The following is an 18965-nucleotide window of genomic DNA, read 5'->3' on the forward strand; positions in this document are numbered from 1 at the left end:
TTTTGAGCATGGAAATGGTTATTTTTGCAATAAAGGTTATCATTAGGTAGCCAATAAAGGAAAAATGTCTCTAGTTTCATCAGTCCCTGTTGTTGAGCCAAGCTACTGACAATGGCTTATATTTGTATGCTTTGTCATTTTTTGAGTGCCAGTCATTATTTCATTAGAACCTCACAATTAGTCTGTGAAATAAAAAGGGACAAAGAGGCCATGAAAGCCCTGAAGGTTCAAGAATTTGTTCAGAATCATGCAGCAAATTAGTTTCAGGGTTAGGTTTGCCAACCTGCTTTACCACCTGCCCCTCCAGATATAGATTATATTATCAGTAGCTAACTCAATCAAGTAGATTAATACTGTGGTCATAGCTAACATTTTAAAATAATACTTTATATGTTTCTTCTACATTCATTATTTAATTTCATCTTTACAGCAACCTGTTGAGATTGATGGAATTATAACCATTCCCATTGAAATATAAAGACTTGGGGGTTCAGCAATATTATGTGACTTTGGTCTTGGTTGTGGAAGATTCGAGCTTGAATCCATGCCCTTTGATTCCTGCTCACTTCCTTATCCACGACTCCATGCTGCTCAGATGCCACTCCAATGCAGCAATTTATATTTACCTTTATAATAATGTATGTTTACTTCTTTGTAGAAAAGCATCTTTTCTATATCTTTCTTACAGAGACAAAATTAGTTTACATTTCCTGAACCAGAATCCCTGAGAGGTGACCGAGAAAACAGCAGGGATCAACCAAATATAGATAACTCTGAACTTTAACACACATTCCTTAAGATATATGTGATTCTAAATCACAGCAATGGCCCAAAGGCAGAAAGAAAGACTTTTCTATTTGATTTTTATTTGCTTAGTTTTACTGATTTATTTAAGATTTTGTTTACCTCTTTCGGCAGCTAACCTTTATATTTTTACCCTATAAAAGCATAATCCTAGTATGTGTCCAGAAAATTGTGAAAGACTTGTAGAGATCTGATACAATGCAAATGATTCTCATCCGTGGAAATGCAAATTATTTCCAGCAGAATGCAAGCGATTAGTGCCCTGTGGATACTGACCAGTTCTGCTTCCGGTTTGTAAATTCATCTCAACAGTCCCCTGAATTCTTCTCTGAACTGGTTATAACATGTTACTGGTTCTCTCATTGATTCATGAGTTAAACAAAATCTTTAACATATGTTTCGTTTATATGTGTATCACACCCTGATTTTACCTTTAAATTGGGAGGTGAGTAAAGTGCTCAAAGCTCAAGAGCAAACCGTGAGTGGAACCAGCACATTCTGCTGCCTTCCTGGGCCCCCTCAGGGCTGGGACACTGCTGGCCCTTCTTTATTGATGACCTGGATTTTGAAAGAACTGTAAAGCTCTGTCCAACCCAGAGTCTAAATAAGACATTGGTCTTCCAGAACATCCTAGCTTTATACCTTATTTGGGAATATCTGATAATATTGGGAATGAGTATTATTTGGGTCCTTGGAACCATATGGTAGGCCAGCTTTGGGCCTTTTCAGAGCAAGTAGACCACACTGAGTATTATTTAAATACTTTAGGTTTCTTCTGTGACCATTTCACTGACCTTGAAACTAATCCATTCATATTCTGTGCAGCACCGTTTCAGCGTGAGGGGCTGATTAGGAACAGGTTTCCCTGCTGGCATCCTTCATTTACACCAATTACTGCTGGTTATGGTTGGAAACAAGAATGTAAAACAAATTCTATGTCCTGAATGTAGGCAAGATTAGCATAAACTTTTTATGGATGAGCACAAGTCTCTCAAGGATGTGAATATTGTAATAGAATTTTTAAATTTGTAATTAATGTTACAAATAATTGTAACTTTATTCTGTAAATTCTTAGGCATAATATTTGTTATTTATTCCTGAAACTGAAGACTAAAGTTCAAAGTTTCCTAGTTTTCATCTGAAGCTCCCTAGAATCCATAGAGCCAGGATCACTCGTCAATCAATGGGAAATACGATTCTACCCCAATACATTTTGTGGTGTTGAGAAATCGCTAATATTTTCATGTTCCGCACAGTCAAGGTTTCTTGAACAAAAATTCCTGACAAACAGGGTTAAGGGATGGCTGGCCAGTAGTGACCATGCCTTGGAAGTTAGGAATAGTGAATTCCTCCTGAGAAAATGTACAGGTTTATCTCCCCCTGGAGGCACTTATTTATATTTCAAAATGTAATAAAATTCTGAGCCATACATTTATATTCCAAAGTGTGGTAACACCTAGAAACCTGATTTTCTATTCAATAGAAGGTTTGTTCACATTAAAAAGACTAAGTTTTTCTCGCCCTACTGGAGTGGCTCTGTGGTTGACCATCAACCTGCGAATCAGGAGTTCATGGTCTGATTCCCGGTCAGGGCACATGCCCTGGTTGCGGGCTCCATCCCCAGTGGGGGAGCTGCGGGGGGCAGCCGATCAATGATTCTCTCTCATCATTGATGTTTCTATCTCTCTCCCCCTCTCCCTTCCTATCTGAAATCAATAAAAATCTTTAAAAAATAAAAGATAAAGTTTCTCTTCCTCTTTCAGTACCTTTAACCCTATATCTTTAAGCTTCAGTTTCATCATTTTAGCGGTCCTCTCCTAGACTATGGACCCTGCACACACAGGGTGACATCTGCCCCATCACACCGCCGGGAGGAGAACTGGGGCATGGCAAACCCACACTAAGATGTTCTGTAAGCAGCTCATCAGCCTGCCTTTGATCCAGAAGCCTCATGCTTGCTGTCAGGAGAAAATAAATCAACAGGGATATTCAAAATTAATCAAATAGAATGTTGCAGAGAATTTCATTTACAATTTTTTTGCAAAGTGAGAACTGTTTTAGTTCACTTGAATTATGCTTTCATTTGCATTTTTGTTTACCTATGCTCAGCTTTTTATATAAAGCTGAGTTATCTGTAAAATGGTGATAAAAATGCTTCCCTACTCTCTCAAAATGTGGACATTATTTCCACATGAAAAGAATTCTAATTCTTAAGATTTACTCTATCTTCTGTGATAACTTGAAACAACTCACGAATCAGGATGCAAGTTGAGAAAGGAGTAATTCAATGAAAAGAATCAGAGAAATAAGGCATATTCATTGGCCCGCATCTCTTGCATTCATTATCTTACTCTGGTTACCAGACATAAAACCCCACCTTCTACCTCCACTTCCTCTATTTGCTCAACTTCCTGTCTTAAACTAGCCTGGGCTCAGTTTTACCCTGCCCTGAAGGCTGAGCTTTGTATATGAGACTCTTGAGATCATCAAAACACTTTCCAACCTAAAAGTGTTAGTTCTATGTCAGCCAGGAAGAGAGACATGAATAAACTTAGATTGAGAGCCATGAGGGAAAAATGAACAAACAAGAAACTGAGACACTATAAATTCGTTTGGATCACACTGCCCTTGGGGAGAGCTGCTTGCCTATAAGGTTCCCTCTTTTCATAATAACTACCCACCCTATAGGGCAGCAATCTTGGGCAAGTCCAGCCAACCTCCTGTTTTCACCACCTTTCATGCTGTGCCGCCTATCTGCTGAACAGTGTTGCAGGGCTCTCTGTCCCTCACCCTTCCCACTACCCTCCTTTTCCAAGTGAAAAATACAACAGTAATTGACACTTAAAAGTCCATTTACAAGGCACTTCCACTTCTCTCCTGCACCCAACCTTTCAGTGTTTGGTAGGACAGGGATCATCAACCTCATTTTTCAGAAAGGGAAAGGGCTGAAGAAAGGCATCCATGTTCTCCCACTGCAGTTGAATAGCCTCGTGTAACTGACAACCTCTTTGACACTCAGTTTTCGCATCAGTGAAAGAAGCTGTTGACTGTATGTGCTCATAGACCACTCTAGTTCTAAGAATCTGTGATTGTAACTAAGACTCTAAGATTCCCAACTCCTAAACCCAAGGGTCAACTAAAGAAGCCATATTTCCATTTGAACGGTGCTTTCTGGAGACAATTCCCCCACCTTTGTAGGAATCTGTTAGTCATCTGCTAGATGGAACTTTTAGGCCAGGTGGAAATCTGCCTGGTTAGTGGGAAAGAAACAACGGTTTTAAAATTTATTGAGTGTTATCATGTGCAGACACTCCACCAAACATAATACCCGTGTTAGCCTCTTAAACCCTTCAGGATACAGGTGCCTCAATACACTGTTCCTTAACTTTGCGTTCAGTAAAAAATAACTTTTTCTTTTGGTGTGCAATTCTATAAAGAGATGAGGTTTAGGTTGACTTTTTAAGTCTTTTATTGATGAAAAGATTATGGTTACTCCACTGAATTGCCTTTGCATTATCAAAAATGAGTTGGTCACATTTGTGTCAATTTATTCTGCTCATTATTCTAAATGTTTACCTTTATACCAATATCACACTGTCTTGGTAACTGTAGCTTTATATTAAGTCTCAAAATCAAGTACTTAAGTCTTTCTTTAAAAAAAAATTATTTATTGTCTAAAGTTTTACATAGGTCTCCTTTTTCCCCAATTGACACCCCCCTTCCTCAGCCATTCCCACCCGGGGCAAGCCCCACCGCCCCAGTGTCTGTGTCCATTGGTTATGCTAATATACATGCATACAAGTCCTTTGGTTGCTCTCTAACCCCCCCTCCTCCCCTGCCATTTGTCTCTGGATCTATTCTTGTTCATCAAATTATGTTGATCGTTATATCCCACATATGAGTGAGATCAAGTGATATTTATCTTTCTCTAACTGGCTTATTTCGCTTAGCATAATGCTCTCCATGTCCATCCATGCTGTTGCAAATGGTAAAAGTTCCTTCTTTTTTATAGCGGGGTAGTATTCCATTGTATAGATGTACCACAGTTTTTTAATCCACTCATCTGCTGATAGGCACTTAGGTTGTTTCCAAATCTTAGCTATGGTAAATTGTGCTGCTATGAACATAGGGGTGCATATATCCTTTCTGATTGGTGTTTCTGGTTTCTTGGGATATAGTCCTGGAAGTGGGATTACTGGGTCAAATGGGAGTTCCATTTTTAACTTTTTGAGGAAACTCCATACTGTTCTCCACAGTGGCTGCACCAGTCTGCATTCCCACCAGTAGTGCACGAGGGTTCCTTAAAAATATGAAACACTTTATGAATTTTCGTGTCATCCTTGCACAGGGGCCTTGCTAATCTTCTCTGTATCATTCCAAATTTAATATATGTGCTGCCGAAGCGAGCACAATCACTTAAGTCCTTCAAGATTGTTTGGCCATTCTACACATTTTGCATTTCCATGTATATTTGAGAGCCAATTTGTCAATTTCTATAAAAAAACTCCTCAGATTTTGATTGGAATTTCATTAACTCTCTGGATCAATTTGGGAATAATGACATCTCACCAATATGAATTTTTCAACTTATAAGCATGGTTTATCTCTCCATCTGTTTAGCATTTCTTTCTCTCAGTAAGTTTTTATGTTTTCAATATAGAAGTTTTATGTTTTTAGTAAAATTTTCCCTAAATAGTTTTATGCTACTTAAATGGCATCTTTGGAATTCCTTTTTTTAATTGTTTAGTGCTAGTGTATAGGAAGACAATCTTAGTATATTAATCTTCTATCTGGCAAGCTTGCTAAATTAACTTGCTAGTGTTAATAGGTTTTATTATTGTCTTGGTAGAGTGCTTGGGATTTTTTACATATACAATCATGCCATTTGTGAATAAAGACCATTTACTTCTTGTCTAATCTGTGTACTTTTAAATTTTTTCTCTTGCCTTATTCTCCGGACTAAGACCTCCAGCACAATGTTGAGTGTAAGTGCTAAGAATAGACATCCTTTCCTTGTTCCCAATTTTAAGTATAATTAAAACTGTATGTTTTCTGCTGGTGTGTTTACTGTTGATGAGCACTATTTTTAATGCTTTTCTTCCAGTCATGGAATGGGTTAGCATAAATATTTTCATACATTTTTAAGTAATTTAGACTTGCGACTAACTTCTCACCTTGTCCATTACAAGTCACCCTTAACAGAACTGGCTCTACCTATGAAGAAAAAATCCATAATGTGGCACTGCTGGGATTCAGAAGCAGTGGCCTCAAAGATCTAGTGAATACAAGGTATTTCAAAGTAGCAAATAAGGACAGGGTTGGAACTAAAATTACAGAGTACTTTCTCTCAGACCCCATGTGAGGCCTTTTATTGGTGTCATCTCCACTTCTTTTCTTATCTGTGCAGAGTCAGAAGTTTTATTTATTTATTTATTTCTATTAATCCTCACCCAAGGATATTTTTTCCATTGATTTTTAGAGAAAGTGGAAGGGAGGGAGGGAGGAGAAAGAGAGAGAAACATAAACATGAGAGAGACGCATCAATTGGTTGCCTCCTGCTCTTGCCCAGACCGGGCCTGGGGATTGAACTTGCAACTCAGGCACATGCCCTTGACCGAGAATCAAACCTCTCTTTGGTGTGTGGGCCAATGCTCTAAGCATTGAGGACACCAACCAGGGCCAGAATCAGAACTTTTACATAATTCTACATATGATCCCCGACTTATGATGGTTCAACTTACAATTTTCAACTTTACAATGGTGTGAAAGCAATGCATTCAGTAGAAACTAAACTTTGAATATTAATTGTGATCTTTCCCAGGCTACAAAAATGCGGTATAATACTCTCTCATGATGGTGGGCATGAAGTGATTTTGCCCAACTGTAGCTCATGTAAGTGTTCTGAGCATGTTTAAGGTAGGCTGGGCTAGGCTATGAGGTAGGTATAAATGCATTTTTGACTTACAATATTTTCTATTTATGATGGGTTTATTGGAATGAAACCCCATCATAAGTCGGGAAGCCCCTGTATTCCTCCATCTTCAGCAGGGGAGAGTGAAGTGCTCCAAAGCTTTTCTGATCACACCACACAGGCTGGGCTCCTGGGCTGCCTCTCGCTGCTGCTGCAGGGACCCAAACATGATGTTGTAACTGATTCTCCAAGCAAGAGAGGAACAACTGATTTCCTCTCTTGCGGTGATTTTTGACCTGAAAAATGTTTCATTTGTTATCACCATATATTAAGAATTTGTAGTCTCCAGAAAGTTCTAATATATAGCTTGTGTATAGAGTCTATTCAGAAGACTCCCCTCCTAAACTAGATGATATATTTCCATTGTATTTCCAAGGGATGCACTTAGGGTCTTTCTGCCCAACCCAATTTTCAGATGAGGAACAGAGGCTTTGGGAGACCACATGGCCTGCCCAGGCTTACACAGCCAGTTACTGACCAATCCTGGACTGGAACTCAGTGTTCTAAAAACTCACGTGACTTGTCATTTTTACCAGGACTAGCATAACTATTAAACCCACTTACGTCATCAATAACCAGTCTATCACAGTTTTTCACTGACCAAACTCAAATGTTTTCATTCCAAATATGTTGACACCTAATCTAGTTACTCATATATTAAATTACATTTTTAGGCACACCCCTCTTGCCTTAAAAAGGACAAAAGATGCAGAAGGTACCATGACAAATTTTTGGAGAAAGTTGAAAGGTGTTCATGTAGAACAATAGATGTTTTTGCAAGTTATTGTAACATATTGAACACATAGGCTACACAGAATGTAATCAAATTTTCTTCTCTCTGTACATACCAGGTGAATGGTTATTCAGGCTGGATGGGTGCTCCAACAAGATACAACAGTCTCTCATTCAGACTTTTTATCATTTAACTCTCAAAATTCCATTTTTTTTAAAGAGTCACAATGTCTAATCTTTATGTATAATTCAGTCAGTTAGGAAAAAAGAAGAAAGCACACTTCTTCATTTGAGAGAGACATTGTTTGGGGATTAATAATAATAATAATAATAATAATAATAAAGAAGAAGAAAAGACAACACAAAGAAACGGAAATTGAGAAGCCCTCCCAGGAGTTCAGATTCCGACTGCAGTTACTAGGGCATTACACTTCTTCATTTGAGAGAGACATTGTTTGGGGATTAATAATAATAATAATAATAATAATAAAGAAGAAAAGACAACACAAAGAAACGGAAATTGAGAAGCCCTCCCAGGAGTTCAGATTCCGACTGCAGTTACTAGGGCATTTACTGCCACCAAGTGGTTTGCTAAATCCACTTAATTCTGTAATTGCCGTTTCTTACATTCTCCCCAAACACCAATACTTTTTCAAAGCATCTGTTTTCAGTTTAAATGAAAATACCATGAAACCTTAGACAGGGAATGCTGGAAACTCATCCTAAATGGACACACTAACACGTCCTTAATTGCTGGGTGGGAAAGTGTGGTAAATCTTTATTTGCTTTTTCTAAACTTCTTTTATTGAAACAGACAAAAAACTGGGGTGACGAAAATGCTTTTACTCAACACATGGGAAGGCAGTGTCACTGCTGGTAAACAAAGGGAAAATCCCTTTGGAAACTACAAATGTTTCATGAAAACATTTATATCCTTTGAATGGGGTCTGATTTCTAGTAAGTGTTGTTTTTACAAAACACATGGTGAAGTTAGTCCTGCCATGTCCTACCCCACCCCCAACTCTCCACCTTTTGGAGATTCCTGGGGAGTATTTAGAGAGTGGGTCTTTAGTGTAGTAGGAGGTTTTATCCATGTCATGATACCTATTTGGATACCATGGGAACTAGCTCACAGTGAACATGCAGAACAGATCACTTCTTCCTATTGCAGCATTTCCCATCGTCACACCCAACTGTCAAAAAACAGTTGACATTAAAGACAAGTGCAGGGGTGGGGGTGCATTTTGTAGACTATAGGAGACTATTTAGGCATCAAATAACCCAGCCACCTCATGTCACCTTGGCAACCAGAGGTATGGTGTTGGAACAAGCCAGCCAGCCAGCCACTGTGATCTTTGGCCTTGGCTCATTGTCCTAGGAGTCTTCTTGAATCTTTTATTTAGCTTTTAGCATCTTGTTCAATTTAATCTGATATTAAGCATTAATTGATGGGCCCAAACTCTGCATGCTTACTCAGGCAGTGTTTCTCAATGTGACAAATGACCACCTATGCCAATTTCTAGGGCCCCATCCCAAACCTACTGAAACCTTGAGGACTCTGAATTTTAGCAAGTACTTTGTGTGATTCTTATGCCCTCAAATTTGGGGATTACTCATCTAAGGCGGTCAGAGAGCAGTGGTTCCCAAACGTTGCTACACAATAGGATAATCTAGGGATCCCTTTAAAAATATTTTTGCCCAGCTCCGCCCCCCAGATATCTGGATTGATATGGGTGTGGCCTGGTCATTAGGAGTTTTTTAAACTCTCCACGATTATAATATGTAAAAAAAATTAGGAGCCTGTCATAGAGGATTCTAGATCATCACCTGAGGATTATTTAACAGACAAGGAACTAGCAGATGCCAAAAGGTAATAATATTGCCAAACCCTGCAGCTGTTTTTACTCTAAACTGCTGATGCCATTTAACCAGGATATTATTTAACCCTAATAGTTTCATCAGTGTGAACTGTACACCCTTAGCAGAAGCTTTGAGACTTTGAGTGTGCAGCCCTTGGTTTCACATTAATTTCAAAAGGATGCAGGGTATTCTTGTCTGTGGCTCATGTGGGCTAACTCAGACCTGCAGCTAATGGAAGAGGGTGTGAACTGATGGTATCTACTTGAACACCTTTTCAATCATTTTGATTTTAGCCATTCATTCAACAAATATGGACTAATTAGTTCAGGCTTTGCTCATTACTACAGAAAAACAACCCGACCTATGGACTTCCATAAAAGACCACAGACCAAGTGGCTTAAAGAATAGAAATGTATCTTCTCAGAGTTCTGGAGCCTAGAAGTCCAAGATCGATCAAGGTGTCTTCTAAGTTGATTTCTTCTGAGGCCCCTCCCCTTGGCTGGCAGGTGGCCACCTGTTGACATGGTCTTTCGCTGTGCATGTGCATCTCTGGTATCTCCCTATGTTCTTCTTATAACAACACCAGGCATCATGGAGTAGAGTCTGCTCTAGCGGCCTAACTTAGTCACCTTTTCAAAGGCCCTGTCTTGGAATGCGGTCACCTTCTGAGGTACTATAAGTAGGGGCTTTAACATATAAATTTGGGGAGAACACAATTCTACCCATAAAAGCCTGTTTCATAATATATAATGAAAATTAAAAAAAATAATGCAGCCCTGGCCAGGTGGCTCAGGCGGTTGGAGCATTGTCCCATGCACCAAAAGGTTGTGGGTGCGAGATGCAACCGACCGATGTTTTTCTCTCTCTTTCCCTTTCTCCTTCTCTAAAATCAATAAACATATCCTCGGGTGAAGATTTAAAAGAATAGATGAATAAATAATGCACCTCGAATTAAAATATTTTTCCTAAGCTCTGGCTCAGTACATTTAGAGTAAAGTGAAATATTGGCTTCCCTGGCTCTGGGCCCTATATCATTATTCTACTCAAAATGGCTGTTTTGGGGGGTTTTGCCTCCATATGACTTTGTGGCTCAGTCAACTGAAACCTCTGATATTTTCTTTTTTCACGTGAACTTCTGTTAAACCAAGCCTCACCCATCTGGCAGTCGTGTAGCCAATTTCTTATACCTGAGTTGAAGGATTCATATTTACCTGTACTTTATTTCATCTTCTTGACATTAATCCAAAATTTTAGGCTTTGGGGGACTTATTTTTCTATCTTTTCCTGACATTCATTGTGTAAACAATCCTTTTGTAGCTATTTTAATTGGGCAAATTTGATGTAAATATTTTCTGATTATTTAAGTTATTGATAAAAATGCTAAAGAGATCAGTACAAGATAGATTCGTGCCCTCTTTCCAAGTTAATCTCTATCTTAATCAAGATTCTTGGTATAGTTTTTCAACCAGCTATGAATTCACCCAAGTAATTATCATCCAGCTCACATTTCTTAGTTTTGTCTACAAGGCTGTCAAGGTTACTTAGTCAAATACTGTGCTGAAAGCATCCCCCTGATAGAGGCTAATGGACTTTATCAAAGTGAGTCTGAAATGCCTTGTTCTTATTGCTTTGCTGACTGCCATTTCTTGTCGTCAGTGACAACAAGACTGTGAGTGTCATAATCCTTCCTAGTATTTTGCCTGTGACTAATATTATGTTCACTAGTCTGCTATTTTTAAATCTGTTTTTGCAAAATTTTTAAAATTTAGAAAAAATATTAGCCACTAACCATAATTCTTTAGGGATTATGCTATCCATAAGAACACATTACCTAATGTTTGTGTGCCACTTTTCAAACACTTTATCACACTTGAATTTCATTAAGACACTTAGAAAGAAGATTGATGAGTACAAAAAATGAAAGTGCAGCCCAGCTGGTGTTGCTCAATGGTTGAGCATCAACCTATGAACCAGGAGGTGATGGTTCGATTCCTGGTCAGGGAATATGCCTGGGTTGCAGGCTCAAACCCCAGTGGGTGCCATGCAGGAAGCAGCCCATCAGTGACTCTCTCTCGTCATTGATGTTTCTTTCTCCCTCTCCCTTCCTCTCTGGAATAAATTTTTAAAAAAAAAATTTTTAAACATGGAACTGCAACTTAGCAGAGTTTTCTAGCCAAAGTAGAGAATTTGAGATGGAGATATTTATAATACAAGACAAGAAGTTGAACAGTGGATATATAGAAAAGGGTAGTTAGATCAACAGTGGAGTCCAAACTTGAAATTGGTAGGTAATAGGGAACAAAGGTAGGTTTATGAGGAGAGGAACTATGTAAGGTATTGAGGTCTGTTAAATACATTCTGGCTAGAGTGGTTGAGAGCTTGGATTTGGGCAGAGGGTGGTGATGGGTAAAATCTGCTGAGAAGAAGATTCCACTGCACTTGAGGGTAGTTGGAGTATGAGAGGTGAAAGGAAAAGAGAATCAGAAAATTAAGAATTCCAGAGCAGAGCTCCTAGAGGACTGAGAAGACACGTGGCCACTGTGAGCCACAAGGAAGCCAGGGAGAAGCAAGATTTTTAGGAAAATCTTAGAAATTAGATCAGCTTTCAATATTGATTTTTTTTTTTTCAGTTACACAAGTGGCATAAAAATATAATTGCAGGCTTGGATAAGGAACACAAAATAAAAACTCTCATCTGATCTGCCACATTATTATTATCATTTTGGTATATTTCCTGCAGGAACCTTGGATATGGTTCATTTTATACACTATTATATTACATTACAATATATATATCATTGCACATATTTTCCGTGTGGCTGAATGGAACTAAAACATTTTAATAGGGATTTTTTTTTTAGTATTTATTAAATAAATTTATCTTAACTGACTTAATTCCCTTGCTATTGGTCATTTAGATTGTTATCAATATAAACATACTTGTGTTTACAGGCTTTCCAAAAATATATCTTGAACTGTTTCTTATGATGAATTTCTAGAAGTCCTGAGTCAACATTTATGAATATGTTTCATGACTCTTAAGACACAATATTAATTTGCTTCCAAAAGAGAGTACCAATTTTCACTTCCACCGGCAGTGTTCAACTTGATGTTAATGGGACATTTATATTGTAATGGCATATGGACAATTGAAAGCAAGAGAAATTGAGGCTGGAAATACAGATTTGTGATTTTTTATATATAAACAATAAAAATCAAACAGGCAAATTCCTCAGGAGAGTGAATGAAAATGAAGAATAATTTTTTAATTTATTATTTATTTATTTATTTATTTATTTTGTTAATCCTTACCTGAGGATATTTTTCCATTGATTTTTAGACAGAGTGGGAGGCAGGGGGAGAGACAGAAGCATCGCTGTGAGAGAGACACATCCATTGGTTGTCTTCCACATGAACCCTGACCAGGGCCAGACATCCAGCCTGCAACCGAGGTACGTGCCCTTGACTGGAATTGAACCCAGGACCCTTCAGTCTGAAGGCTGACACTCTATCCACTGAGCCAAACCAGCTAGAGCAAAATGGAGAATAATTTTGGAAGATAAACCTTGCAGGCATATTAGTAAACTTCTCATTTTGCAGATGAGGTCCACAGAATGAACTGGCTGGCCAAAGGTCATAAAAATAACAGGTAATGAGGTTTGGTGGAGCAGGGAAGGGAAGGGGAAGAGAGCTCATGTAAGAGAACAATGACTGTGCATTGTCATAGGAGTTAAAGACTAAACCTTGTCAAACAGAAGGTGTCAGCATCACTGTGTCAAAAAGCAGCAGAGAAATTTTTTTTTAAAATTAAACACTGAGAAAGGAAATTATTGGACTAGGAAAGGGGGTGGTCTCTGACTTACAGATTCTCCTTCGATGCTCCTTAAGTTCTGAGAACTGGCTGTTACCCAGACTCACAGATAGACTTTTAAACATTTGCAAGCACACAAACACTATAAGCTCCCTAGTTCTGCCCCAGGTAATAGTCGCCAGCGGTAAAAGGGAAAAAGTCAACATTCTTTATGACTCTGACCACCTATAAATTATTACTAGTCTCAGGTTGTGAACTGTGTTTAAAAGGTATTCATTTAATAGCGCATTCAATCAAATGTTTTCGTTTCGTGGATTTTGGTATATGACTTCACCCAGCACAAGAATAAAAAAGCAAATTGGACCAATTAAATTTAAGAGCAGTATCCAGGGTCAATTTCTCCTTCTACAAGGACGATGCTTTGGATATTTTCAGACACTCATGCCTCTCTGGGCAAGTTGAAATAAACTGTATTTTGCTTTAAGGATTCCAGGAACAGAGAGAAGGTCAATGTTCCTGGAAGGATAGGAAATGAAAGCAAACCTGTCTGGGATGATGTGGATCTGGATAAACAGGACGCTGCAATTACCTGCCACATGGTTTTCTTTTCTCTCTCTCTCTCTCTCTCTCTCTTTCTCTCTCTCTCATTCTCTCTCTCTCTTCCTCTCTCTCTCTTCCTCCACCCACCACCTCCATTTTCATGGTCTCCTGACTGCTGTCCCTCTGTGTTTGTGGCTCATGGCTCATGTCACATTTCCTTTAACTTTTACAAGCCTTGGCATTTCCTCTTTAAAGTGCTATTTCTCTCTTGCTTAAATTGTCACTGTGTTGTGTTTGTCACACTCTGCTGGGTGCTGAGAAAACCTCAGATTGGGGGAAGGGGGGACAGTTGCTGGGTAGGCGGGTGGGAAGAATGCCAGATTAAATTACAACCGTGGGAAAGATGAACCAGTGAGCAAATACTGAAAAGCGTTTCTCATAAAATGCCCACTTTATGACAGATGAGTGGGGGGAACTGTTTTGTGGAGAGCATAAAAGCAGCAGTATCTCTGCTTTGTTTTTCTTAATTGGTGTGCCTTGAATCGCAGGCTTCTTAGAGAAATAATTAGCATAAACAGAAACTTCCACTGGTCCTCAATTTCCTAGAGAGGTGGTAACTAAGAAAGTCAACTGGCTGTTGGGGAAATAACACAGGTTCCGGGTGCTACAAACCCGAGTGAAAGGATTTCCAGGAAGTAGTTCAGGTGAGTGATGGTGAAGTCAGAACACCAGGCCCGTTTCCAGGGATGGCAGCCCCCAAGCCCATCTCCCCTTCATTCACTTTGAATTCCACACCCTATTGCTTCTGTATGTTATCTTACAACATCCATTCAACAAATGTTCATTTCTCCTCCAAGCTTTTGCCACCCAAGTCACAAGAAACGTTTTCCAACTGCTATCAGTTGTCCAAGAGAGAAAAGAACTTTCAAGAGTCCTTGTCAGATGCAGCAAGAGCATTGCCGGAGCTCTGGGGCTCTGAGTTGCTCTACGTCCATATATTCTTCTAAATTCTTCCCGACTACACCAGAGTAGGTTCCTTCTCAAACCCTATCGCTACACTAACTGCTGGGAACTTAGTCCAAGTTCCTCCTTTATCTTCTGTTCACTAGGTACAGGGGCCGGGTCCGAGCCCCTCCTTGGACGCCGGGTTTAGACGGAGAAGCCATGAGAAGTGGTGGGTGTATAAGGATAAGTCTTTATTACAGAAGCCAGTGGCCATATAGCCACCAGACAAAACAGTTCTTCACAGCCAAGTCCACACCCGCAGCCGTACACAGGCTGGTCAACAAAGACATCTTTCCCACAAAGCAGTAGCAACTGAATAGCCTCTGTACCTACAGCTATTATCTGAGCAGCCGCACACTGCCTCTAAACTCCTTGCCTCGCATCACAGCGGTATCTGAGGTCTCTGGCTCAGCAGCTTCTCCTGTCTCCCCTGCCCAGTCTCTGGAGCCTCACATAGTAACTACCTCGGAGCTTCTCTCTCAGCACACTGGCTGGTTAACATGGTAGGTATAGCTGAGTTCTCTGTGAGCTCTTAGCCTTACGTCGGAGCAGTACCAGCGCTCAGCTCAGGCTCTTCTCTCCTCTCTCGCTCATGAGCTGGTCAGTACCAGGTATTCTACTCCTTAAACAAAGAAGGCTAGTTACCAACCATGACATCAGTCATTTTGGCTACAGAAGGGCACCGCGTACCGTGAGGTCGCTGTGGCCTTGCAGCTGTGTTCAGAGTGGCCTTGGCCTTTCAGCATACGACCAACAAGGCCTCCACACTCTCATTAGCCTTGGCTATCCCGGGACTCTGGCGTGGCCCACAGTCCTTTACCTTCTTCAGAAGGTGGACTTTGCACTTCTGCTTCCTCAAGATAAAAAGCATGCCAGAGCAGGTGCTGCTGACATCAGAAAGGAGTGCTTCCTATGGCCTGTTCCCTCCCCGTGACTCCCATCCATTTTCACCGCCTGCAGAGGTTTCCCGCCCACAGGAGAAGCCCAGGCGGAAGGCTGCCCCTCAGGTGCTGTCTCCGTGGCTGATTCGTGGTGAGGCGGTGACTGGCTGGAGACTCTGTGTACAGCAGGCAGCATGGTTGCCGGGACTGCTGCTTAGAGGAAGAGCAGCAGACTTTTGGAATGCTTTTGACAATCCAACATGGAGTTGCTGCCAGCCATGACTGTTATGTCAAGGGCTGTGTCAAACTGAGGTCATGGGGGCCCTGACTGGCATGCTCAGTGGTTAAAGCATCAGCCTGAGCACCAAAGGGTGGCAGGTTTGATTCTTGGTCAAGGGCATGTACCTGGGTTACAGGTTCAATCTCCACTCTAGTCAGGGTACATGCAGAGGTAACCAATCGATGTGTCTCTCTCACATCAATTCTCTCTCTCTTTCTCCTCCATTCCCTTCCTCCCTTCTACTCTCTTCTAAAAAAAAAAAAAAAAAAAAAAAAAAACAATGGAAAAATATCCTTGGGTGAGGATTAACAAGAAAAAAAAAAACAAACAAACAAACAAAAACCCTGAGGTAACGAGGTATAACAAGAATGCCTTTGCAAGGGGCCTGGAATGCCCAAAAACTCAAGTCTCAACACTCGGGTAAGGACTCCATCTGGATACCAATATGAGCGGGACCTCTGCCCCTTGTGGGCTATGAGAACTGAGAGCTCCAACCACCCAGCGCTGGAGCTTGTCTGTACCATGGGTCACGCTAGGAGCCCTGCCGGACTTCCACTCCACCAGACACGTGCTGCCACTCAGCCACCTGGTTGAGACCAATGCCCGCCTCTCCACCTGCCATCCTCACCAGTGACAGGGACTTCACACTGGACCCTCGCTCTGCTCACCTCTATCTCGAAGCTCCCCCTCTGTGTGTCCTCCACGTGTGACTCTACTGGCTTATTGGGGAGGTCTCCCCTGATAAACCTGGCACCATGGAAAGACACACACGTGTGTGAGTGACTCCTTTCGGGGATGCTCCCTTGCTCACAACAACTGTTCTCCTGGTCAGACGCGTTTGTAATCAAACATGTCCTATATGTATCCCATCTTTTCCTTCTGAGCTCACAGTGTCAACGGAGAACGCAAATGGCCAGGCTTGTTTCAGAACCTTCTAATTTGATGAATTAAGTAGAAAACAAACTTGTTTGAAATTGACTGCTTAAAAATTGTTAGACTATTCAAAAATACTTAAAAATTGGACTAGACTACTTAAAAAATAATGCATTGCCTTCCCAGAGATTACAAAAATAAGCTTTGTGTAAATCAGTTCAATATCAGATTTTTCCCTTCTCCAGTGGTTCCCCTTCACGCATTTTATAAGTAGAGCTTTAACCACTCCTAGAAATTTAGAATCATGACAGAAAGTGAAGAAAGCTGGCTACTGAGACCACTTTCCAATGAACCAGAGTTCTGAGACGGAAGAGATTATTTGCTCTTATTGTGAATGATCATTTAGGGGTCCCTTGTTATCATTAAAACTTTGAAATTGAAATCCAATTCAGAAATAGGAGCAAAACATCTTAGGTGAAAAAAGATGATGTCTTCACCTATTTTAATCAGCAAAAATGTGGGGGGAAATAAAATTAAAGCCAGTAATTGCTCTGTTATTTAGTGTTGAATTTTGCTTCTGAAAGTTACAATGTCAGGGAACTGATTTTAATATAACTTTTTGGGAAACAGAGTTTAGTTTAAATAATGCCTTTAAAATTTAAAGTATCCATAGATTTTTTTAAAGCACATTTGATGCTACTGTGCCACTGTGAGTTCATGATAACAGGTCTAGTAAGATGGGATGACATTTGAATCATGACAATACTTGATGTGCCTCTCTAATACATTTTTATTCACAAGCTAAAGGTGCCATTTCTGAGAAAATGTTAATTTAATTATCACTCTGCATTCCCCTTTTCATTTTTCTAGTTGAATAATCAGTAGTAGCAAGTTGGCATAAGGTTATGAAACATGTCCATACTCAGAGCATCTTGAAAATATGGCCGTGGGCCTTGTGCTGGGCCACTAGCTTTCATCTGACCTTCAGAACTGTGCTGTGGCGTCATGACATTGTTTCGTGATGGTGGAACCTCAGTAGTTCTAGTTAACTCAATTTTGCCAGCTGTCATGGAAAGCGGGGAAAAAAAACGCTGACATGATCTTATTTGTGAAAACATATAGTTTGATATCTAAAAGCTTATAAAATAAGTGTTCTTATCATATATTTAACCAGTAGATAGGGGAGGGGCATGGCTCAGGATAAGAAGCTACACCCCCAGAGGGCTTTTTTTTTTTAAGAAAAATTAAAATAGACTTCTCCAGGACACCTGGCTCCACCCTGACAGGCATGGGTGTGGTGAGAGAGACTTCCTGTTGTCAAACATTTACTCAGGCTGTTTACAAGGCCCTCAGAATGGGGCAGATGCTAGAAATGAACAAGGCGACTTGGTAAATGAGGACATAAGCTTGCTGCGCTGTCTCTGTGGTCCATTCGACTATGAGTTTGGGCACCTCGTGCAAAGCCTGCAGAAGCAAGAAGCCCCACATTCCGGTGCCCACGGGAGGGTTATTTAAATCAAATGCAGCACCTGTGCCTCATTTAATGGAGAGTCAGCTTCTGTAATGGTGCCTATTGAAGGCTGAGTCTTGAGATGTCAGATCTTCCATTTTTTTCTAGAGAAATCAAAGGCTGGAATTTTATGTAAAATTTCTCAATCTTTGCAACTAATTTTTAAATGTTTACTCATTTCGTGGGCCAAACTAAACATCCCATGTTTAGTTGTGTGCACTCTCTGGCTTAGGAGGTGTGAGGCCTGCTCCTGCCCTCAGGAAAGGCAACAATGGCTGTGATATAAGCTGGGAAGTGACCGATCCCGGCGGGCAGAGAGGTGCCAAAGACCTGCAGCGGGGGCAGCGAGGAAGAGTCCACGGAGGAAGAGGTGCTGAAGGTGGGATTTAGAGGTGGGTCAGTGAGGGAATCCTGCCCGGGTGGGAAGCACAGGTTGGTCCTGGTGAACTGCAATGGTTCAGTGTGCTCCAGCCTCGGGCTAAGGAAATGTCCCAAGTAAAGGGTCTTCATGAGCACCCTCACCCACAGAAAACCTCCCCGGATTTTGGAAACAGCCTAAGTGCCTATCAGTAGATGAGTGGATTAAAAAACTGTGGTACATTTACAAAATGGAATACTACTCTGCGGTAAAAAAGAAGGAACTCTTGCCATTTGCAACAGTATGGATGGAACTGGAGAGCATTATGCTAAGTGAAATT

Source organism: Myotis brandtii, unplaced genomic scaffold, assembly GCF_000412655.1.
Source record: "Myotis brandtii unplaced genomic scaffold, ASM41265v1 scaffold209, whole genome shotgun sequence".
NCBI classification, from domain to species: Eukaryota; Metazoa; Chordata; class Mammalia; order Chiroptera; family Vespertilionidae; genus Myotis; species Myotis brandtii.